At 33.6% G+C, this 25,820-nt stretch overlaps 1 protein-coding gene and 1 long non-coding RNA gene across 3 annotated transcripts in view; one reads left to right on the top strand and one right to left on the bottom strand.

Moving 5' to 3' along the window:
- Positions 1–25,820, top strand: part of LOC136832671 (neuronal acetylcholine receptor subunit alpha-10-like) — a 415,833-nt gene that overhangs the window by 296,716 nt on the left and 93,297 nt on the right. The gene's annotated exons all lie outside the window — the stretch shown is intronic.
- The window catches only part of LOC136832672 (uncharacterized), an 89,386-nt gene continuing 65,855 nt past the window's right edge, over positions 2,290–25,820 (bottom strand). Inside the window, exon 7 of the long non-coding RNA XR_010851283.1 lies at positions 2,290–2,405. This is a non-coding gene — a long non-coding RNA (uncharacterized lncRNA). The remainder of the gene's footprint in view (positions 2,406–25,820) is intronic.

Raw genomic sequence — 25,820 nt, 5'->3', positions numbered from 1 at the left:
GTATGATAATAAACAGACTGGGCTGAGTGTAAATGGAAATATTGACTGATTGATTTACAGATTTTAGGCATACTTATCAAGCACTGGGGCAACTATGGCCATTCAGCACTGAAACGGAAATTGACAGTAAAAGTTTGAAAGGTGTAACAGGAGAAAACCTCACAGCTGCACTATGAATCAAATGTTGGGAGAGGGTGGACAATAAGATGGAAGACAGAGAATATAAACGAAGGTACAGTAAAAGCAATGAAAGCAGTTGCAGCTAGGGGCCGAAGGGACGCTGTAAATACCCTTAAGTAATGCCTACATTGCACCGCATGAGGTGCACTGGCGGCACTATCCCCCCTACGGGGGTAAATGGAAATAGCTGTAGCATTTACGTCTCTTTTATGACACGAGCAATCGGCCTTTTAGAAGTCACTAACTTTATTCGTTTCAGCTACAAGAGAATCTTCACAATGCAAAATAATCATTACATTGTCTACGCAACGACGACAATATTTCTTTAAGTTATATGAATGATTTAATCCCGTTAATTTATCGACTCTAAACTGTAGCAATAACAATTCAGTACTCATAATCAACATATCAAACTAAATCGATTTGCAATCAAATCTTTTATAAAGCCTCGTGAAACTGGTGGAATTTTTTCAAACTACTTAAAAAAGTAAAACAGAATAAGTCACGTTATGATGACAGCCATACAACACCTCATGCTCATGTATGTGAAAAATGATCTTCATCTCAAACTAAAAAGGGGGAGAGCTCAATAAAGCTAAAGTTTTTTGTACTAATTTTATTGAACATACTTTCCAAAAATAAAACAAAAGCGTTAACCGTGTCATAGCTGTCATGTATTCATGTGGGGCACAGGGCCATATGCTAATACTGACAAAAGTTCGTACTGTGCTTTATGATGGAAATGATTCCATTTGCAACTGTGAAAGTTTTCTCGTTTCGAATTTTCCTTCTCCTCCCTTTGTCCCCTTGTTTTCCTTTTGCGCTGTATACAGCTGTATTTATGATTCGCAAACTTATGTGACACTCAAAAAGTTTGCCACTTGAAAATAAAAAAAAATAAAAAAAAAAACAGATCGGAATGAAACTAGCGCACACATCGAGAGGAACAAAAAATGTTCGTAGCTCTCATCACTCATAGCAAACGGCACAGAGTGCTTCGAATTCTTAAAGATTAAGCAGTAAAGTACTTTGGATCAAGAAGATTTATTTTTCTATATAATGACGAAAAATAAAGAAATAAGTGATTCCTTACTGTACCAGTTCCATTGTCGGGCCAACTGGAAAAACTAAATACTAAAAAAACTGGGGTGCTGGGTTTCCTATCTTCTCCACCTCTGCATTAAAAAGAATATAATTTCTTCAGATGTAAAAACGTGATATTAGCCGACAAAGCCTCCAGGAACGCAGTCTGTGCTCAAAAGATTGGGAGGAATTAGCTGAAGACGCAAAAGGAATAAGAAACTCGCTGTCCATTTTAGACAAGAACTATAAGGAGATCCCATTGACCTTTGGGCACCTATCAAGGACAGCGCCGATTTTGGCAAACCCTCAAAGACTCTAGCCTCCAACATGAAGGTTACAACTATGAAAATAGAAACGCCGCCAGGGACTTTGTCCTCGAATTAGAATTCCTCCAGACCTCGAGCAGCTTCCGAGAATGGTACGTATTTGTTATCACCAATACAAGCCCGGTCCTAATCGGGAATATCTATAGATCATTCTCCTACGGGTTTGTAAATAACAATATTATGAAAGCGAGGAGCATCCGTGAACCCCGTGAACCCCAGGAGCTACGACAATCATTAGTTCAGGTTTGCTTTTTACTTAAGAGGACTTCACTAAAGGTAGTTACCCTTCTCAGACATCATAACAAGGTCTACGTGAAGTTTTATAACAATGATTGATGTTTACGGATATTTACTTACAAATTGTTTAACCAGAGAGACACTCTTTTCCACACACAGCAGATCATCCAGTTCCTTGCAATAGTCAGGTGTTCACATAAACACATGAATCTTTACTAATGGTACACCAACCCAGATGTATGTGAAGATAAAAAAAAACATACGAAAACCCCCACATGCTCACTATCTAAAGCAAAAAGACACTGAAGTGTCTCATTTATGAAAAACAAAATTCCGTGAGATTAAACTACATTTCGTTAAATATCATCTACGCAAAAAGGCACTCCAGCTCTTATTCATAAACCTCCCTCATGTCAGGACAAAGATGACCCAGCAAGAGGACCAGGTCATGTACCCATTCACCTACCTTCATGAAGACTGCAGGCCCTTTTTCATGTCTCCGAATGGCCCAGACCAAACTCAGCCACTGCTTCACCTGACATCTACGAAGCGGTATAATAATCTCAGCAGCACGAGGTTCTGAAAGATCAGGTTTTTTTATCTAAGTAATAATCCCCAAAAGAAAACCAAGAAGAAAATATCAAATATCAACACTTCATGACAGCTGTAAGTATTCAAAAAGACGTTGCATGATAGTAATGTATCGAAGAAAGTCAAAAGACGTTTGAATGATTTCAGAGAGGTCAAAGGACACGAGAATAGTTTACTTTTTGGGACCGGTGCGAGAAATTAATTATGATTATTATGCTTGAAAAATTATTAAATAAGTAGCAGAAAAAAGACGATGAGATCTTTGCAGCAACAGACTGGAAGAGAGTATTGCAAAAGAAGTAAAGATGATACCGTATAGATTTATGCAACAGGATATGTAGGGGTTCAAAATTTTTAAAGAAAAAGCAGAAATTTCTTTACTAAACTATCTGTGCCGTTTTGTAGAGTAAGAAAAAATAATAATGATCGTGAAGTGGTATGTATGTACGTTAAAATGTTTGGCAAATACGAAAATGCTGGCCGGACTGTGAAAAGATGGTTAGGAAATAAGGACCTTTTGATTAGGGTGTATTGTAACAGAAGTTCTTGGTGCAAAACATACATGGTTGCAAGGCTGTTTGACTATTACACAGAAGAGTCTAAAATATCAACGAACTGTTAAACAGAAGCGTCTTAAATATCAAGCAAATGCAAGAGTGTGAATAAACTAAAAGGAGAAGAAAATGAGTCGCTGTTGACTACTCTTATGCAATCGTATAAAAAAGTGATATTTTGCCATTTCATTCAGCAACTATAAGTAAACCTTTAAAATGGCTCGTGCATTTCATTTTCCTTTACGTTACCCTATCAAATGACAATAACATTTACAGCATTTTTCTGGGTTAAATTAACACAAACCTAAGCCAAAATCGTGTTTTGCTAACTAGGAAATATAATTGTCCTTCTCTCTCTCTCTCTCTCTCTCTCTCTCTCTCTCTCTCTCTCTCTCTCTCTCTCTCTCTCTCTCCGTTTAATTTTCATTACAAATAAAATTTGTCTTTCCGTGTATGAAGTATTTTAATATAGTGTAATATTGGGGTTTCTTTCAGAAACATATTAACTAACAATTTTCATAGACTGGAGGTAAGCATAACACGGGCAAACACTAAAGCTCAGCAAAAAGGTAAAACCTCCTTAGTGGAAGTAACAATACAGAACACCCCACCTGCAAAAGTCTGTTCTCCCCAAAAGTAGCGTTCTCTCCCTCCCAGAATCTAATCACTTTCTGTCAGTTACAGAGCCCACCTGCTGTCAAATTTCCGTAAAAAATCCATGGAACGTTTTTGGGCAGCCCAGCTAACAAACGGAACAACTGACAAAAAAACAAACAGTCAGTTAACGGATGTTACAAAACCAGACCAAAAACATAATTTCCTCCAACTTTCACAGAATAAAATAATCGTATGCGAAAAGGTTATAAAAAATGTACACTTCAGAATGATACAGAATGAGAAACAAACGTGATATGCAACATACATTCTGAGCGAGCTATAGAACTCGATACATTTTTGATAATTCTTTCAACAATCTTCTATTGTTTTTGTTTTAGCGAAGTCAGCGTAAGACCGCTGACAAACGTTTTTATATTTTGCACTTTTTAAATTTTGTTGATATAATAGACAAAAATCCTGAATTACAGTTCGACGCGGGGATTTTGTAGTGCAATGTCAGAACAACGATATAAAATTGCTGAAAAACTGCAAAGTCCATTTTCAGCCATTTCGTGAAAAAGATGACATCAAGTTATTTCTTATTTCTGCTATTTAGCGAATATAACAAGAGCAAAATAAAGTTACCGAAAACGAAATATCATTTCAACTCGAATCGTAAATTTCACCTCGATATTTTTAAAAAAGAAAGAAGAGATAAAAAGAAACAAAGAAATATCAGATACTATGACACTTTCCCGGTAAAAGATATAGAGAATGTGTTTCAGTCCGACATACACGTGCGAAGGAAACGATCATCTAAGAATTTAAAAGAAAAAATGGGAGCAATACCAAAAGAAAAAATGATGTAAAGAAACGAAGAGACTCTTCCATTATCGTTGCAATACTTCATCTTCACCACCTGTCCTTTGTGAACGTTTACCGCCTCTTCCTTCATTCATTGTCAGATAATTTATCCAAGATGGTTTCAGTCCATTTCTCTTACTGATCAGCCGTTCAACAGATATATTAATAATTTCAAGGAAGGATATAACAGAGCCTTCATAGTATTTTTTTCTTCATTTTCCTATATAACAGAGTTTAAGAGTAGGGACAAGCGCTCACGTTGGAACAAATGTTCTTATTTTATACTTAACTGTTAAGCTACGTCACGAGGGTTGCCTGTGCCTCTGCGTGTAAGCATTAATTAATTAAGTACCTATAAGATTATGGCCTACACATACTGTATACATACACACACACACACACACACACACACACATATATATATATATATATATATATATATATATATATATATATATATATATATATATATATATATATATATATATATATATATATATATATATATATGTGTGTGTGTGTGTGTGTATACTCTCTAACTCCCGGAGCAACAGCTCGAAGAACAATCAAGGCGGGTCAGGAAAGGCATTGTCCATATGCATTTTATTATAACATGCCGACGTTTCACAACTCATCAGAACATTTTCTGGCTGTAACAGCGAACATGGCAATCATAGTTTACTTATTGCCATGTTCTGTTTGCAAACAAATGCAAACATGGCAATCAGTTAATTTACTTATTGCCATGTTCGCTGTTTGCAGCCTAGAAAATGCAATATATGAGAATATTGTAAACATCGGCATATTATAATAAAATGCATATGGATATAATATTAATGATAATCCTGGATTAATATATATATTATATATATATATATATATATAATATATAATATATATAATATATATATATATATATATATATATATATATATTATTTGCTTGTTTATTTATATATGCATGTGTGTATGTGTGCTTACACTTACATTGCTCATAGACATGTACATGAAAAACATGCCAACACACACGCACACACATGTATAACACACAAATATATATATATATATATATATATATATATATATATATATATATATATATATATATATATATAAATATATATATATATATATATATATACAGTATATAAGTATATATATATATATACAAATATATATATATTTATATATATATATATATATATATATATATATATATATATATATATATATATATATGCGTACGTGTGTTTTGTAAATTTTCCAAAACCTTATATGGTCACTTAATTTATATCGCCGTTTTTCCCATTCTTTTCAAAAGGATAAAAAGCTATCAGTGTATCTTATGATACAAATGGTTAATGGTTCCATTCCCTCCAAACATCAAAGTTCGTTGCGCCACGGGTAAAAATCTAATCTATAAAATTGTGCAAACTTTGTACCAGTTCAGGTATCTACTTCGTTTGATGTGACAGAGAGATAAGAAAACCTTTTTACGTCTCAGCGAAAGAGACACAATATAATTTTGAAAGACATATCTTACCAAAGAGGATGGCAGTTTACGAAAGTGAACTGGATGAAAAGCTTACGATAAGATTTCATCCAGATCTGGGTACAGTTGTCATGGTGCTTTCAAATCGTACTCGGTGGACTCGAAGTCAACCCCAGTGCTTGCCTCCGTCTGAATCCTCTCGAATTTTCTTGTTTTCTTTTGAGGGGGTGGCCTTTGGTGGGGGTCATTATCTTCGTTGACAGCAGACCATATTATCTCTTTTTTCATTAGTATATAGAGATAATTGTGGATATACAAATTATAATTATGATACAGAGATGATAATTTCAAGGGGGCAAACCTGTGCTGAAATTAATTCTGCTAGAACTGACTCGCCTTGGAAAAACCTTCATTTTTATAATCTCTGCTATCCAGAAAAAACATAAACAATTAGCACCCTACAAAGGTTCCAGGCAACAGCAACTGGTCTTAAGATTCATGACCTTCTCTGTAAATTTAACCCCAAGACTGAACCCCATCAGTGTCATTACATCGGACCTCTTCTGACTCTAGTCTTGTAGCGGTTACATCAACTTCGTTCCCACTGATGAGCACCACCTACAATCGCTTTGAACAAGCTCTCTGGAGCAAACTGTGCGCATTTACTATCATTTTTCTGCGGAGATTATTGGTTTTTCCGATGCTCTAACTGTGTATCAACCAGTATCGCGGAGATAAGGACTGAGTTAATAAAGGTGAGATTTTGGGAATCAATACCGACTATCCAGTTAGAGATCCTACTCGGGATACCATTCCTCTCTGAGTAAGCTGTCTCCAGAATAGTATAATGTCATTGGCAAGGACAAAATTTGCAGGGTCATAAACTCTCCTACAAAAAAAGTGTAGCACTCTTACTTTGCCTCAACCAAACCATTTTCAAGACTTTTACAAACCTCGGTTTTCCTCCTTTCTTTCACCTTATAGATATTTCTCCTAAGATAGCCACATTTTTCCTTCTTTTCCCAAGCTGGTAGTGTTGTATATCATCTTATTTCAGTCTACAGTCGGCAGAGTACGCTAGTCTTTGAAAACTGCAAAAAATATGGCTACTGATGGTATTCAGCCTCGGTTTCTCAGATAGTTTGCAAATGAATTAACACCAATATTTTATGTTCTTTTTTGTGTTTCTTATGCTTTCAACATAAGCAGCACGCTCTTGTAACTCTACTTTCGAAGGATGGTCTCTTGTTTGTCACTTTTTTCATAAGTTGTCTTTAACAGAGATCTTTCACATTCACAATTGATCCCTGATCCCCTTTTCCTGTCGAGAGTAACCAGATTCGGTGAACAGCAGCACCTATATGCAGTAAATGTGCCTCAGTTCCAGAAGTCCTTTATTCCTCACACAGCTGGACTGGAACAGCCTCCGGAAATGTCGTGCAACAGGAACTTCAAAAGTACAAGCGAAGATACAACGCATTGCTATCCTAATGCAACTGAACTTGTATTTTAATATTTTACTTACATCTTTTATTTTTTTTATTAATTTGTTAATTTATCTGTTTTTGTAATAAATGGTCTTCTCTTTTTATATTTCCCATTACCTTCTGTTATTTCTTTCGAATGAACACCATATTCTTTGGAAGCTTGAGTTTCAGTCAGTGGCCCCTGTGGGCTTATTTCATCTTCTGAATAATAATAATAATAATAATAATAATAATAATAATAATAATAATAATAATAATAATAATAATAATAATAATAATAATAATAATAATAATAATCTTTCTAACCATTACTATCTTCTCATTACTCTACTTCCCAGCTAAAGTTTTCGAAATCTTAACCAATGCAGCCTTTCTAAATCACTTGAAGTCATCGGTGAAATGACAGCTACTGTCAACATCTTACTATAACTGCCCAAACCCTCTTTATAAACTTTATAGGGTCTTTTGTTACTCTTCATGACATCTCTAAAGATTTTAAATGTAATCTGGGAAAGGTTTGTCTTAAGCTTTTCTGTCGTACCATTCTGCTTCTACAACAAATGATAGTGTGGCATTTCTTCTCTCCCCATGTTTAGCTGTACCCTGTGGATCTGTTCTCTACCCTGTCATTATCCTCCTCTCCACAGGTTATCGCCTTCAAATTCTCTCTTGTGCTTCCCAGCTCCCTGAGGAAACTCATTCTCTGTCTTGCTGCCTGACCCTATGTATGTTATTTAAGCGTATGCTGACAGCATCTCAAGTTAGGCCATGAGAAATTAGGTTTTTATTAAATTATATATTGTGAACAAAAACCGTCTCTTATTACAATGTCTAAAACATCTAACTTTCTAATTAGGCTCATCAATGTTTAACTCAATGTATGTTGTGTCAAGTGTCAACGGCAACATTTTATGGATGGGACACTTCATTCGACTAAGTCTCAGGGTGGTTTACATGGGTGTTTTATGTACCTTTCTTCTAATCATTACTGTATGTATAAATTTAGTCCTAGCTTGAGTAGTGTCCTCGTAACCGGGTAGGCTGTCATCTCACCATTCTTCAAGACAGAGTGGAATTAGAAGTTGGCTATCTGCATAAAGATCCCACTCTTAATCCAAGCTTGGATTAACTTTAGTTCCGTCAACAGGTCAAGGTTTTCTGTTTAGTCTGCACATAATACTATTGAAATTTCTCTTGAGAGCTTCCTGATTTTTTCAGACACCACTCCCTTGGTTGTACTGCTTGTTATTTGATTTATTCAAGAAATAAACACGATAGTTAATCACTTTAATCAATGCCAAATGCTATTTAATTCTAGGATGTTTAGATTATGCTGTTTATCTCTCTATCCCAATCCTATTTCCTAAATTAATTACCTTGATCTTTTATTGAAAAGGGTTAGGACATCAGCTCAATTCGGGGATTTATCAAGTTTGTTTTTAAAAGCTATGTTGATCTCGTTCTCTGCACCGTAAATGATTATTAAAGAGCACAAAACGAAGATAATTCAAGTACCTGACTTGGTAGACTAATCTCACTAGATAATTTGAATAAAAGGGTTTTCAATTCAACACATATCCTTTCGCACCGATCGGTTTGATACCATATCTAATATATACGCCGGTTAATTATTAAATCTGGTCATTACTGGACTAATTAGTGGTTGATAAGGAGTGTCATTACTTGATCCTCGAACTGGTAAACAAGTAACTGCCGGCACTTGATTATCCTCACCCACTCAGTCACTTACGCTTAGGAAAGCAGCAAATGGATTACCTCCTTCTAGTAACGATGAATGCCTTTACGTACGCCCCAAATAAATATTCATTGATTTGGAATGTGTGGATTTAGAGGGTGGTCCTTCTTAGCAAGATTTTTAGCCATTTACATGATCCGTCAACTTAACGCCACAATTTGTTGCTTAGGAATCCACTTTTGCTTATATATGTAAATGGTGTTATAAGAACACTAGTGGTGATAATGGTTGGAGAACCAAGTAGTAAAAAGCATCAGACAAATAAAAAATAAATGAATAAATACTGAGACATATAAAACAATGAATAAATAAACAAATGAATAAGCCATACACGGTTGGGGGAAATCCTAATTATATCTACTCAATAACTGAAAGGCAATAGAAGCTATAATAACTTTCCATTATTTCATATTTTTAATATGTAAGACAATATTTTACCAAAAAACAAAAATGTTCAGTAGGGAAATAATAAGGTGCTTTCAAGATTTTCAAGTTTTTGGAGATTTCTCAGTTCTAGAGGTCCTTTATTCCTCACACCGTTGGACTATGGAACAGCCTCCCGGAGGATGTCGTGCAATTGGCACTTGAGAAGTGCAAGCGAAGATGCAATGCTTCACTACCCTAATACAATTCTCCTTGTGTTTTAATAAATTATTTACAATTTTTTATTTATTTGTTAATTTATTTTTTCTTCTCTAATAAATTATTTCTTTCTGTATTTCTCATTACATTCTGTTACTTCTTTCGAATGAGTACCATATTCTTTGGAAGCTTTAATTTCACGTCAATGGCCCCTGTGGGATTGTTCCATATGAATGGGGTTCATCTTTTGAATAATAATAATAATAATAATAATAATAATAATAATAATAATAATAATAATAATAATAATAATAATAATAATAATAATAATAATAATAATTTAGCTTTTAAGAGCCGTACACTTCCTTTTTTTCCATAATGTATGACACTAAAAGGTTATTACATAGAATTTATGATTACATTAGAATTCTTTATAGAGAAATAATTGTCCATATATTTTCTGCCTGGCAGCTCTGCAGAGGTTTCTTGGAAGGATCCTATCTTTATTGTTATGGGATATTTTCGCAACCGATATGTGATATTTATCTGAAGCTCCGAGGCTTTTCCTCTCTCTCTCTCTCTCTCTCTCTCTCTCTCTCTCTCTCTCTCTCTCTCTCTCTCTGCGCTGGACGGCGTCAATAACCTAGTTTTAATAGACATAATCAATCATAATCTTTGCATTGGACTGAATATATCTTTTCGTGATTATGATGAATTTTCTGAAAAATTCTGTCTCAAGCTTCAAACAGGAAAACAGCGTAAATGGGTAATCTTGCCACCCTAGAGAGTGTGGTAGATGTCAGTGGTCCAGCCCTTCGAACAACAGTTACGGACAGCCTGCGAAAGTGATGAATGAAAGTGGTAGAGGTAGTCGCTTCAGGAGGCGTGTAGCTGCAGCCTTGGTCAGGAGAACCATTAGGCTACCACTGCACCAGGGGGACAATAGACCCTAAGTTAAGTCACGTTCGTCGAGCTTCAAATGAATAAAGTATTCATTGACACTATTATTATTGTTCAGAACATGAACCCTTTTCATATGGAACAAGTCGACAGAGGCCACTGACTTGAAAGTCAAGCTTCCAAAGAATATCCTGAAGGGCATAAAAAATCAGTTCGTGAGTATTGCGTAGACAAGAAATGCAGTTGAGAACGAAAAGCTCTTTCAGTATCGCGAACAGTTTCACCGTGGATGAAGCCAAGAAAAAGAAAAGGCTGTGAGAGGCTTATATATTGTGAAAAGAAAAAATAAACTGGGACATTTATCATCAACGCCCTTCAGGATAATCCCTGAAGGTTCCACATCGGAATAGATGGTACCACCCGTCGTATCTACTGTATTAGTTCAACAGCAAGAGAGGGAACTGTGCATCTCTCATAGGCTTATACCGAACTAATCAGAGTATCCATCAAGAGGGGACTAATCTGTCATAGCTCTCAGGATGTAACCTTTAATCACATCACTCTAAATTACAACATACAACCACCATTCCAATAATTAACAGGCAGCGCTATCACAAATGACAGAAAATAACTGCCGAACCTACTCAGTGCAGAAACGGTGGTTGGAAAGCAAAAAGTACCCAACATCAAGAAAAAAGATTACTATTCAATAAGAAACAAAGGCCTTGTGCTTTACTAATACGCCCTACTGAATGCTTTAATTATTTCTTTATTTCGCAATGCTTTCTCGTGTCCAGAATTACTTTTAAATCCGACAGTGAACTCTTAAATTATGTCACTGTTAAAGAACAGAGTTTAAGGATCCTACTCTTATTTTGAGACTAAGACCTAAAGCAACTTAACTACAACAGGTGTTTCCACAATATCTTAAAATTACACTATTCGCCTGTTTTAGAATATCTGAATACTTGTAGTAACCAAATTGGCTTTCAAAATAGCCATTCAACTGATTTTTGGGTTGTTTTAGAGGAGACTTTAAACATTTATAGAATCTAACTTACTAATTAGATACTAATTTACTTTGTATCTTGGAGATCTGATAGCAAAAGTGAATTTGATAAAGAGAGCTATAGGGTTCTTTTGATTATATAACCTAAGCATTGTTAATTAACTCTTGGAAACCATCATTTCAGTTCATCATTCGCGTAGCAATGTAGCTGCTGGTGACAACTGCTCTAAGAAAGAATCTGCAACTTTATATGAAGGTGCCCTTTACTTTTCATATAAAATGACGTTCTCTTGAGCATTGCTTGTTACCATTTTAAAGGGAATCTCAACGCCCATTCTTAAGTCACCTTAATTAAATACTAAATGTTATTCTTGTACTCCCAATAGAATCGATTTTTCCGATACTTTCCCACAATCTTGCAACTATATTGTTGTATACCTGAATTTGGCAAATAATACGTTAATGAGAAGTATTCTGATATGTATGCTCAGCAGAATATATATATATATATATATATATATATATATATATATATATATATATATATATATATATATATATATATATATATATATTATATATATATATATATATATATATATATATATATACACGGAAATAAATACTTGGGAACGTGTTTCACAGAAATAAATTTCTGACTCACATTGGGACCGAACCCTGGTCTTTCGAATAAGAGTACAGGGTGTTAGCAATTCACCCGCACAGTTTATAAAAGAAGCTGGAACTTAAGTACTACGCACCTGAGGTTTCGCTGCTGGGTCGGGAAGTCGGGTAAAATTCGTTGGTATATTTGGCGCTAAGCGCCTACCCATGAAAAACCTCAGGTATGTATCACTTAGGTTCCAACTTCGTTTATAACTCATGCGGACGAACTGCTAACGCCTTGGACTCTCACTGAAACTTATATGTGTATATATATATATATATATATATATATATATATATATATATATATATATATATATATATATATATATATATATATATATATATATATATATATATATATATATATATAATATATATATATATATATATAAAGGACAAAATACATTATGAATATCAGACTACTACATTAAGCTCCATTACATGATAGAATTCCTAAACATTGCAAAGTGCAATTTAAAATAATGACCTGAAAAGTTCTCCAACCAGTGTCATTACAACTAATTTGATAAATTGACAGAGAAGGTTTTTTAATTACTTTACTTCAGTTATATATAGTAAATTAATGTTGAGCCTAGCAATTTTAACAATTTTCGTATCGAATGATTTCCTAACAGAGATCGAAACAAAAATGTAAACGTAAAAGTTATTTATTACCTAACTCTTAACAAAAATTTATTTCAGTACCTAAATTTACTGAACTTTCGTTACATAAATTGTACACTTACTTTCTTGCTTAGATCTAAACTGACTTTCTTTGCCCAATTTCTTACTATCTTTCACTGCCGATTTCAACACTTCTATCTAATTTTGAGTTTAACTTCCATCCTAATCCTAAATCGTCGTTGCTTACCTAATCTTTCAGAAAACCTTCCACACCTATTTTCTTAAATCTTTCAGAAAACCTTCCACACTTACTTTCTTGAATCTTTCAGAAAACCTTCCACACTTATTTTCTTAAATCTTTAAGAAAACCTTCCACACTTATTTTCTTAAATCTTTTAGGAAACCTTCCACACTTATTTTCTTAAATCTTTCAGAAAACCTTCCACACTTAGTTTCTTAAATGTTTCAGAAAACCTTCCACACTTGTTTTCTTAAATCCTTCAGAAAACCTTCCACACTTAGTTTCTTAAATCTTTCAGAAAACCTTCCACACTTATTTTCTTAAATCTTTCAGAAAACCTTCCACACTTAGTTTTTTAAAACTTTCAGAAAACCTTCCACACTTAGTTTCTTAAATCTTTCAGAAAACCTTCCATTCTTATTTTCTTAATCGGCATCCGTTCCTATGTTCTATGAGACTCATTGCTTCGTTAAAGTAAACTTTTTTATGAACTGATACTGAATAGATTCACTGCCCAGTTCTAAGCATCTTTTATTGTTAAGTTCTAAAATTACTTTCACTCCTGTTTCTTATCTGATTACATGATCGAATTTAAATTGACTTTCCGTAAATTTTCTTTGCGTTCCGTTACTGGTTTTGTTTATTAATCCTTTAAAACAGGGTTTTCAAACTTTTGGGTATTTTTAATGTCAATAATGTTCACTTTGTATAAAGTTAAAAACAAAACAAACGCAGAAAAAATATTCCATTGTGTTTTTGCAAGTACTTTATTAATCCTTTATAAAAAATAAAGAAAAATATAATTATTTACCTGAAAGTCAATGGGCGGCCAGGCCCCTAACCCTAACGAACCATGGGGAGAGCGTAACGAATAAACCCTGCTTTAAAAGATATAAAGAGGATAACGAATAATGATGACTGCAAAGAAAGGGTAGAAAGAAGGAGAAATCTGTCATTATGTATACACACTAAGACAAAGAGATCCCTCCTAAAAGGAAGTAACTTTGCAAACAAAACGAAAACAATCGCAAACAAAATGGATTTATCAAATCACAGGGAAACAAATTAATAAATTCGAAGTATCACAAATAATGACACAAATGGATCCACACATAACTAATAAATCATGAAACAAAGACGAAAAGGAAATTTACCGCGTGTTTCTTGTGGAGTCATTATTAGCATGTTCTTGCGCAAGCAATGCCGGGATGGCCTTAAATCTCGCATTACTTTTGTGAGAAGAGGAAGCATTAGCACGCTGTCACACCGGAGCAAGATATATACTGCTTCTCTCTGCCAGGGAAGCTTTAGAAGACTCGGGTTTGTATTTTGTTTCTGGAGGGCTATTCATCATCAAGGGACAGCGAAATAGAGCATAAACTATAAATATTCCGATGATATCATCTAACTTGGTGACTTTTTTCCCCTAGGTAAAGATGTTTGGGGGCGTACCTCATAATTCTATTCATGCGGAGGAAAATTATCATCTCAGCTCTGGAGCACAAATCAGTTTCTGTCATATCAAAATATATATATATATATATATATATATATATATATATATATATATATATATATATATATATATATATATATATATATATATATATATATATATATATATATTATATATATATATATATATATATATATATTCTTAGATCAAAGTGACAGTTTAAAATAATGTTCGCAATCTGACTGTTCTTTTTTTTATTCGCTTATTTTAGGCATTTCTATGGATCATCAAAACATATTTACATGGTGTTATTTCAAATTGATCTGCGCCTAGCGTAATGCGTTACTTTTACTGAACCTCATTAATTTGACTGAAATTAATATTTAAAGTTCCTGCTTGATAAACATATATACACATACATTTTTACCGAGAAGTGCCTCATGAACTGAAATGTTCCATTAATTTCCTTGATTACTGATTTCCCCAAAGTAATCTAGCCTTTCGTTATTCAATTTTGCTTTCATTGCCCTAATTGAAATGTTTTACTAAATGAAAACTGGTGCATTAAATTGGTACATTAAGCTAACAGTTCTGGGTGAGCCATGCTATCGTTGAATAGCCAAAAAAAAAAAAAGTGATGAGCTGTCGCTTTTTCTCTTTGTTAAAAAAAATATTCTTGTTATAACTGTATGTCGTTCATAAGATTATTTCGTTGTTTAATTCCACTTTGAGTAATAAAATCTTCAGTTATAGCAACAGTTTATTTTACTTTATATACATTTCAGTTAACCAGCGAATCAATTACCATACTAATAAAATGCAATTTACAACGAAACTTCTTCAGTAACCTCAAGTAAGTAAAGATTATACCTCATAACCATATCGCAAAGTATACACATTGTCACTGGGTAAGGCTGTCCTTCAAATTGGAGTAAAATGGGAGTAAGCACTAGGCACTTCTGAGGAGTAAAGGCATAAGAAACTAAAACTTAAAATAGGCAGCGATATATAATGACTATCTGCAGCCATTCTGTATGGTATTAATTACGAAAGAAAGGTCTGGGAAAACGGAAAATGGAGAAACAAATCCACAGTTATGTAACTTTACTAATAAATTTAAAAATAAAAATATACAGAGAGTCCCTGAGAAACTGTACTATTTTCCTTTGCGAAGGGGAATAGTACGGTTCTCGAAAACTCTCTTTATAGTTTTATTTTTAAACGTATTTGCACATTTATATAATTGTGAATTTGTTTCTCCATTTTAATACTTATGTTTCAGTGAGTATTTTGAAATTAAAACGTAAAATGTCATAACCAATGAAAGAGGGCCAGCAAACCACCGAACAGGACAAACGGACAGAAGAACCTAAATTTTCTGTAAACCTACATCTTCCCCTGATATTCAAAACCTTAGCTTCCCTTGAATTTCTTGTGTCCCAGTGCCTGAAAGCACCTTTGATTTACGTCTTTGATATATAACCGACATCTCTCAAAGATAAGGCACCGATTTCAATATATTATCCATTCTCTTACTCGGGTAAATCATTCATGGCGTTATTTCTCAACATTTTTAAGACCTCCGTTACAATTTTCTATTCGGGGAAATGAAAAATTCGCAGTTCTAACTCATACCTGCAATGAAAATAAATTCATAATAAGTTACATGAGCGAATGCAATATGAAAGATGTTAAAAAAGTTCAAGAGTAACCGAGTACATTTCATTATTTTAAAACCGTGTATTCATAGTACATACTAAAATGACCGTAATAAATCTTATATGGGAGAAACTACAAACGATATGAAAAACGCCCTATTTCGACATATGCAAAGGGGAAATGTTATGTTAGAGTCAGTGGAACAAATATGATAGCTAATGTAATGTTTACTGAAAAATGCAAATAATAGTTGTTAGAATTCAGAATATCAATGCATTTAATTTTAGCAACGGTGTTTCAATCTGAATGAGCTTCCTGGAGTAATTCTAAAGTCTCATGCTAAATATTTACAAAGATTGTTAACTAAAATTGGCAATCCCTTTTATTACCCTTTCCCTTTTACATTTTGATAAGATATTTCACTTTTAGTTATATTACGCCAGTTTTCCATATATTTTAACATCTATTTTAGGGCACGAATTGATTTAACATGGGATAATTTTGTTGACCAAAAATATGCCTTCAAACTGCAGTCAACAGGTTTTGCTTCTAGGTATTTCTGATGTTTATGACTAGGAATTTCTGTTTAGTCACATTCTGTCCTCTGGACCATTTATATCTGAAAGAGGGCAGAGGGTGTCCCCTTCGGAATGCTAATGAAAGATTCTATCACCGAAAATATCCGAAATTTTTATGAGAACACTGCAACACGGACTGATATAACAAAACACAAAACAAACACATATATAATTTATGTAAGACCCTCCTGTCAGTAGACCGCAAAGCAAAACAAGTATCCTTCCTGTTAATCCTTCAGTCACCAATTAAATCCGACCATAAGACTGGCAGTCTTTCGAATGCAAAAGGTAATTTCGTTTATTGACTGAATTGAATATAGAATTTAGGCCAAAGGCCAAGCACTGGGACCAGTTATGTCATTCAGCTCTGAAACGGAAATTGTCAGTAAAAGTTTGAAAGGTGTAACAGGGGAAAACCTCGCAGTTGCACTATGAATCAATTGTTAGGAGAGGGCAGAAAGTAAGATGGAAGAAAAAGAATATGAAAGGTGGTGCAGTCAAGGAACAAAAGAACCGTAGGTAATGCCTACAGTGCACCACATGAGGTGCACTGACGGCACTAACCCCGGCCCCAACACCACCCAACAAACATTTTGACTGGGATTTTCGTTCCGTGCGGTTTCAGGAATTGAGATTCCAAAACATTTGGCCGAAGTCATAAAAAATAAGCCTCAAAACAGTGTTCCCTAAATTATCATCTCCGTCTTTGCTTTCCTGTCTGTTCACAGCCGTTAGTGCTCGTGCATCCGAATAAAGCCTTTCATTGTATAAGTGAATAAATGAAACATAGCAAGATCAATGCAGAAGAGAGAGAAATAATGAAACTGCAAGAAGATCCCAGAACAGCATACGAGAGAGAGAGAGAGAGAGAGAGAGAGAGAGAGAGAGAGAGAGGGGAGAGGAAAATTAGCTAAAATAAAATAAAGAACATATCACTCATATCCCAAAAGAGAGAAATGGAACTGAAGAAAATTCTACTCAGGAAAAAAGAGAACTAATGAGATCTCTAAATACATACATACATACATACATACATTGAGAACGAGAGACAGACAGACAGAGAAACAGAAAAAGAAAGAGAGAGAAGGAGGAAAAATATTCTAGTGATAAAATAGGTCAGTGAGGTCGCTAAAAAAAAAAAAAAAAAAAAAAAAAAAGCGGGGCATTAGAGAGCCAACACATCAATTTCAGGAAAAGATGCTTATCTGCCATTCAGATGCCACTATAGCTGGGGAGCCAATCAATCAATGGGTCCTTTATTTCGTAAAATGGACCAGGTTTAACAATATTCTTTTTTTTGGAGACCGCCTTGTTTTCGAAACACCGTGACATAACATTGTTACAGAAATATATTTCAATGCTTGGAAGAGACGTACTTCGTTTTTGTTATTTTCAATTGAGTGTTTATTTTCATTTAATTTTACTTGTACAAAGGGTGTCCTTTTTTCTACAGACCATTCCATTTAATGTGGGCTGATTTTTGTTACATATTCTAAGCGACCTCAACGTTTTTCGAAAAAAAATTCATGATGAGATTATATTCATAGTTTCACATCTCACTTAAACTATGGGAGATTCCTACCACATAGCCAATTATGCATTTTGAAAATAAATATCAAATATCAATGCATTTTCCTTTATTCTTCCTATTGCTAAATACTGTTAGATAACGTATTTTTTATTTTATGAATGATACCAAGCATTCCCGGCCTGAAAATAGAAATAGAAATTTAAGTTTATGAAAAAAATTATGAGAACGTTATCAAGGAAACTACCTATTTTAAATGGTGAGATTCGCTGCGCAAGTCTCTAAATCGGCTAGAAAATAGGAAGCTAAAATCGCATTTTAAACTGAACAGAAAAGCTTTGCCACTTCCTTGAATAAAAAATTATGCAGTAAGATAAAGCAAGAGGAGCTCCTTGCAACAAGTTCATGATGTAATATTAGCGTCTAGTGCTGGCACCATCCCTTTTCTATGGCACCTTTGCTTATTCTTACCTTTCTTATGCTCGGTTTAGCTTCCCGTTACCTGTAATGGGCCATCGTATGTAGCTGTTGGTAACAAGAAAAAAATAGGCTCAAAGCAAGACCATACCTGGAAAATATCCGTTTTTTAAAAGACTTATCCGCTAAAAAAAGGACTAAGAAAACCAGAGCCTTTCATCGCAGTTTCAGATCCTTCTTCGATTACGTAACAGACAAAAGCTTCAGTCGTCAGGGGAAATGGAGCCTACAGCCCATCCTTAACATAATCTTTACTACCCCTCTTCCGGAGATTCAGGAGAATTTTCGAACACGCGATCTTTTGATCCTGGAGGGAAATGATTTATTGTTCGTAAAGAGGTTAGATTACATTACATAATTTTATATATATATATATACATATATATAATGTGTGTATGTACTTGCATATGTTTTATGTATATATATATATATATATATATATATATATATATATATATATATATATATATATGTACTATATGTTTTATAATATAATATATATATATATATATATATATATATATATATATATATATATATATTTAGTTTATCATTTTATATCATTTTCCTGGAAGACGAAATTACTCGGTAATCCTGATACATTTTGTATTCGGAAGAAATTATGAATTACTTAAATGTGAACTATAACTAAGTTGTGATTACTAGATAACATCTTGGCATCAGAATGTTTTTAGCTTTCGTCTTACTGTTAAATGAACACGCAGCTCAAGAATTCAAGAAGAAGAAAGGAGAAACAGAAAGAGCCCGAATCGAAGTAATATCATCAAGACCCAACAGGTTGCCAGACATAAACCAAAACGTTTTACAGATCCGGCAAATGCATCCTTCCAGCAAAAATGTGTCGCAATAATCGAGCCTCCTCATTCCTCCCTGGAAGGATTCCGCCACATCCAATTGGCCAAACGTTCCTGGATACGTTGTTCGACGGTTCCCCCAACATTTACTTTTAAAAGAGTTACAATTCGGCGAACTAGACCCCGGGGAATTCCTGAGAAAAAAGGTTGCCAATCGTTTCAGGAGTCTGATGTGATTTGGGACTCGCCCGCTTCTTTTTTTATTTTTTTCAAGCTTCTCTCTCTCTCTCTCTCTCTCTCTCTCTCTCTCTCTCTCTCTCTCTCTCTCTCTCTCTCTCTCTTCGTTTCAAGAAATTGGTTTCTCATTCGTTTCGTTTAATTACGAACTCGGCTGAAGAAAATATTTAGATTTGCAGCTGATCTTCTCTTACTTTTATTTATATTAGTTTTACTTTACATTATTTGCGAAGATAAGAAGGAAACCCTTCTATGTAAATCCGTAAGAGTTTTCAGAAAGTCCATCATTTTCTGTTTGCCTTCCTTAGAGAATAGTAGCGCTTTATATAAAGTATACTGGCATAACTTGTTTATTAATGCGACAGAACAGACGAGGAAGTAAGACAGAGAAAATGAAATATACTAAAAGTGAAAGAAGCGGACCAACCCTGCACTCTTGATAGCCAAGCGTTTTATTGACTTGTTTTATTTTTTGAGACCTGTATCAAAAATTATGAGCTGCTTACATTTCCGTTTCCCAGGAAATCCCTTATTTAGGCTTAAATTTGGAAATTTAGATTTAAATGCTATACATTCATTTGCCACATAACTTTGAAGTTATGCCAGCAGCAAAAAATTGTGACAAAAGAGTGGGATTCTCTGTCACGACAAAATAACTGAAAATTTTAGTCATAATACTGATTAATCTTCAGTATTTTTCTCAGGAAAGAGAAAACGGCACCTTGCTTCGTAAGTCTGTTCCAAATATGCAAACGCATGATTATGTGAAAAAAAGGATACAAAAAAATATTGAAAGGAAAATTAGTCCGTTGTAATGAGAGCAAGGTGAATAGAATTGTCTAGATCTTGCTCTAGGGAAAATAGAATAAAGCCAGTGGTCGTCATGAAACTAGAAGACAGAAACTGGGGTAGAAAAGTAGGAGGGATAATGAACATATAAACCTTCTTTTTCTGTTTTTTTTTTTTTTTTACAATAATCTTGCATATGTAAGCGCAGACAGCATACCCACTGTTATTTGGTGAATTCCCATCCAAGAAGACTGACGAGGAGGCTATTCAATGATAATATTCTCTACATAGATATATACTATTCTTTGGTTGTCGAATTTTTAGTTCATTAGCAGGAATGGACAACGCTGGCTCACATTTTCGCCTTCCTTCTGAACTCTCTACCCAGTTCTATACCCTTCTCTTGTTTTATCATAAGTATATATTTTATTACTGAGATAATTTTCCTTTTTCATGAAATTATAACTTTCAATACCAATACTGCACAATTCTCTCAGTCCTGTGAACAATCAACGGATTGTTCACAGATAAATGCAGGCTCTACCGTGATTGTTATGAACACGAGTTTTGAACATTCTAAACGAAAAATAGAAATCGACCATTGGCAATATGGTTTCCAATTCCAACGAAGTAACTGTTTTCATCAAACTACGGCTACAGATTAATACCATTTTGTTATGTCATCTAGCTTATTCTGTGCTTCCTTTCCGTTACGCTGGCTGTTTCCTTCGGTAACAAAAAGTTATTATTATTATTATTATTATTATTATTATTATTATTATTATTATTATTATTATTATTATTATTATTATTATTATTATTATTATTATTTTTTTTATTATTATTATTAAACAACTCTAAAGTACTAATAATCAGTAAACCAAGCATGCACGGTGAATACCCAGATGAAAAATACAAAGAAAATAAGAGACTAAAAAGTTTTTGAGGTTGGGGAAAAGACAAACAGAAAACAGATTTATACTTAAAGTTAAGTGCAATTCGGTGGTGAACAGAGATCAGTTCAGTCCTGGAATGCCGGAGACAATTTTCAATTCTTCATCTAATGTTTAATGCCAAGAATTTCTTAATACTGTTCCTTCCATCTAGTTGAAAAAGGATACTGTAATCCCTGGGGTGTTTCGCTTGGATTTTTCCCATAAAATCAAATGCCATTCCATCTTTCCTTTTCCTTTTCATCTCTTTGAAATATGAAACGAAGCCACAAACAACCCCGCTCCCACCTCCCCCTCTCTCTCTCTCTCTCTCTCTCTCTCTCTCTCTCTCTCTCTCTCTCTCTCTCTCTCTCTCTCTCTCTAGGAATTACTGAATTTATATTTTGAGATGCAAGCACTCCGTGTTTTTCAGTTATTGTTTAAAGTGAGTATGAGGGATAATGTGGTTACCATACAGGCTAATGAATGTGGAGTAATGAGAAATGCAAAACCCCATGGAAGTGAGGTAACGTTAGCAAATAACATGATGAATAAAAAAAACCCTTGCAAGACTCTTGAAAACATACAATATTTCAGAGTCTGGAATACAACTACTACAGTGAATATTTTTGATGTCACACTGGCTACAAGAAACTGAGCCAGTTTTGTTTTGGAAAATCCAGACCAATAAAAACTAATGAAAAGCAACGAAGGCCGAGAAAAATGTTCTTTAAGTGAAGAAAGTCAGAATAAAATCTGCATAATTATTTGGATCACATTGGTGGTCTTTAAGACATAAACAAATTAATGTAAAAATAGATAAATAAATAAATATACAAATAAATAGAAAAATAAATAAATGAATAAATAGATAAATGAGTAACTGTAAAAAGAGGCAAGAAAAATGTGGAATAACCAACTTTAAAAGTGTCTCGGAAAATTTATTGAAACATCTGCGCAACCTCTCCGGGAAATCAGTCATTAATTCTGGGTAAGAAAGCGCACCGATAAAGATTAATAACTGCAAGTCGCTGATGTTTTGCTAAACCCGTGAGGAAATTAATCACCATACATCGGAAGCTACGTCCATATATCCATGGGTAAAATATATGCGTCAACGTCATGTAATCTCAGTAAAAAAATAGCTTGACGTTTACCTTTTTAATTTGCTGAAGCAACCTGATATTTGAGAAAAGGGATATGGCGAGTAATCTTTTAACTCCCTCGGGTATTGACTTTATAGGCAATAAAGGATTCCCGGTCAAAGACTCTTTATCGAAAACCATTTTCAGACGAGCGAGGGTCTGAAGGATGGAGAACAATATGCGACTTTTGGCTTTGGGATGAGGACGAGATGAAAAATAATGTGAACTACATAAGAGCATCTGCATGAACAGTTATGGTTTTGTAAATAGACTGTTTCACATTAAGCTATTACTAAGGTATAATATAAAGAGAGAGAGAGAGAGAGAGAGAGAGAGAGAGAGAGAGAGAGAGAGAGAGAGAGAGAGAGAGAGGTTGTGCATAATGTGTTAAACCCCTCTTCAGTAAATAACTTTCTGCTATTTAATTTTGAATATGAGATTACTGTCCGAAAATTGAGATTATGATAATCGTATTGTTTGCTAGAAATGATAGCAGGCTCTTTTCCTTCCGATATTATTCATAGCTAACAACATACTTTTGTGGATGACCATGGCCATTTCAGCAATTCATTACACAATCAATCAGTCAGTTACTCGACCAAAAGAATAATGCTTAAAAGGTCGACAAAATGAATAACGCTTAAAAGGTCGACAAAAAGAATAACAATTAAAAGGTCAACTAAAAAATAATGCTTAAAATGTCGACAAAATGAATAACGGTTAATAGGTCGACCAAAAGGATGATGCTTAAAAGGCAGACTATAAGAATAATGCTTAAAAGGTCGAACAAAAGAATAATGCTTAAAAGCTTAAAAGTCCGACTAAAAAATAACGCTTAAAGGGTCGACTAGAAGAATAATGCTTAAAAGGTCCAACAAAAGAATAATGCATAACGTATCATCTAAAAGAATAATACTTAAAAGCTCGAACAGAAAAAATTCTGCTCAAAAGTTCGAACAAAAAAATAATGCTTAAAAGGTCGACCAAAAGAATAATGTTTAAAATGTCAACTAAAAAAATAATACTTAAAACGTCGACAAAAATAATAAAGCTTAAAATGTCAAATAAAAGAATAATGCTTAAAAGGACGAACAAAAGAATAAAATTTCGAACAAAACAATAATGCTTAAAATGTCAAACAAAAAATAAAAAAATAATAATGCTTAAAACGACCAAAATAATAATCCTTAAAAGGTCTACCAAAAGAATAATGCTTAAAAGGTTGACCAAAGGAATAATGCATAAAAGGTCGAACAAAAGAATAATGCTTAAAAGGTCGACCAAAGGAATAATGTTTAAAAGATCGAACAAAAGAAAAATGCTTAAAAGGTCGACCAAAGGAATAATGTTTAAAAGATCAAACAAAAGAATAATGTTTAACGTATCATCTAAAAGAATAATACTTAAAAGCTCGAACAGAAAAAATTCTGCTCAAAAGTTCGAACAAAAAAATAATGCTTAAAAGGTCGAACAAAAAAATAATGCTTAAAAGGTCGACCAAAAGAATAATGTTTAAAATGTCAACTAAAAAAATAATACTTAAAAGGTCGACCAAAATAATAAAGCTTAAAATGTCAAATAAAAGAATAATGCTTAAAAGGTCGAACAAAAGCATAATGTTTAAAATTTCGAACAAAACAATAATGCTTAAAATGTCAAACAAAAAAATAATGCTTAAAAGGTCTACCAAAATAATAATGCTTAAAAGGTCGACCAAAATAATAATCCTTAAAAGGTCTACCAAAAGAATAATGTTTTGACCAAAGGAAAATGATCGAACAAAAGAATAATGCTTATAATGTTTAAAAGATCGAACAAAAGAAAAATGCTTAAAAGGTCGACCAAAGGAATAATGTTTAAAAGATCGAACAAAAGAATAATGTTTAAAAAGGTCGACCAAAGGAATAATGTTTAAAAGATCGAACAAAAGAATAATGCTTAAAAGGTCAACTAAAAGAATAATGCTTAAAAGGTCGACCAAAATAATAATGCTTAAAAGGTCGAACAAAAGAATAATGCTTAAAAGGTCGAACAAAAGAATATGCTTAAAAGGTTGACCAAAGGAATAATGCATAAAAGGTCGAACAAAAGAATAATGCTTAAAAGGTCGACCATAGGAATAATGCATAAAAGGTCGAACAAAACTATAATGATTAAAAGGTCGGGCAAAAAAATAATGCTTAAAAGGTCGAACAAAAGAATAATGCTTAAAAGGTCGAACAAAAGGATAATGCTTAAAAGGTAGAAAAAAATAATGCTTAGAAGGTCGACCAAAAGAATAATGCTTAAAAGGTCGAACAAAAGAATGATGCTTAAAAGGACGACCAAAAGAATAATGCTAAAAGGTTAAACAAAAGAATAATGCTTAAAAGGTCGACCAAAAGAATAATGCTTAAAAGGTTGACCAAAATATTAATACTTAAAATGTCGAACAAAAGTATAATGCTTAAGAGGTCGAACAAAAGAATAATGCTTAAAAGGCCGACAAAAAAATAATGCTAAAAATGTCGACCAAAAGAATAATGCTTAAAAGGTCTAACAAAAGAATAATGCTTAAAAGGTCGACCAAAAAAATTATTCTTAAAAGGTTGAACAAAAATATAATGCTTAAAAGGTCGAACAAAAGGATACTTCTTGAAAGGTTGACCAAAAGAATAACGCTTAAAAGGTCAAACAAAAAAAATGCTTAAAAGGTCGAACAAAAGAATAATGCTTAAAATGTCGAACAAAAGAATAATGCTTAAAAGGTCGAACAAAAGAACAATGCTTAAAACGTCGACAAAAAAATAACGCTTACGAGGTCGACCAAAAGAATAATGCTTAAAAGGTCGAACAAAAGAATAATGCTTAAAAGGTCAACCAAAAAAATAATTCTTAAAAGGCTAAACAAAAAAATAATGCTTAAAAGGTCGAACAAAAGGATAATGCTTAAAAGGTAGACCAAAAGAATAATGCTTAAAAGGTCAAACAAAAAAAATAATGCTTAAAAGGTCGAACAAACAAATAATGCTTA

Source organism: Macrobrachium rosenbergii, chromosome 4 (genome assembly GCF_040412425.1).
Source record: "Macrobrachium rosenbergii isolate ZJJX-2024 chromosome 4, ASM4041242v1, whole genome shotgun sequence".
Lineage (NCBI taxonomy): Eukaryota > Metazoa > Arthropoda > Malacostraca > Decapoda > Palaemonidae > Macrobrachium > Macrobrachium rosenbergii.
The sequence above is the reverse complement of the archived record's forward strand: the minus strand, read 5'-3'. Positions and strand labels throughout refer to the sequence as shown.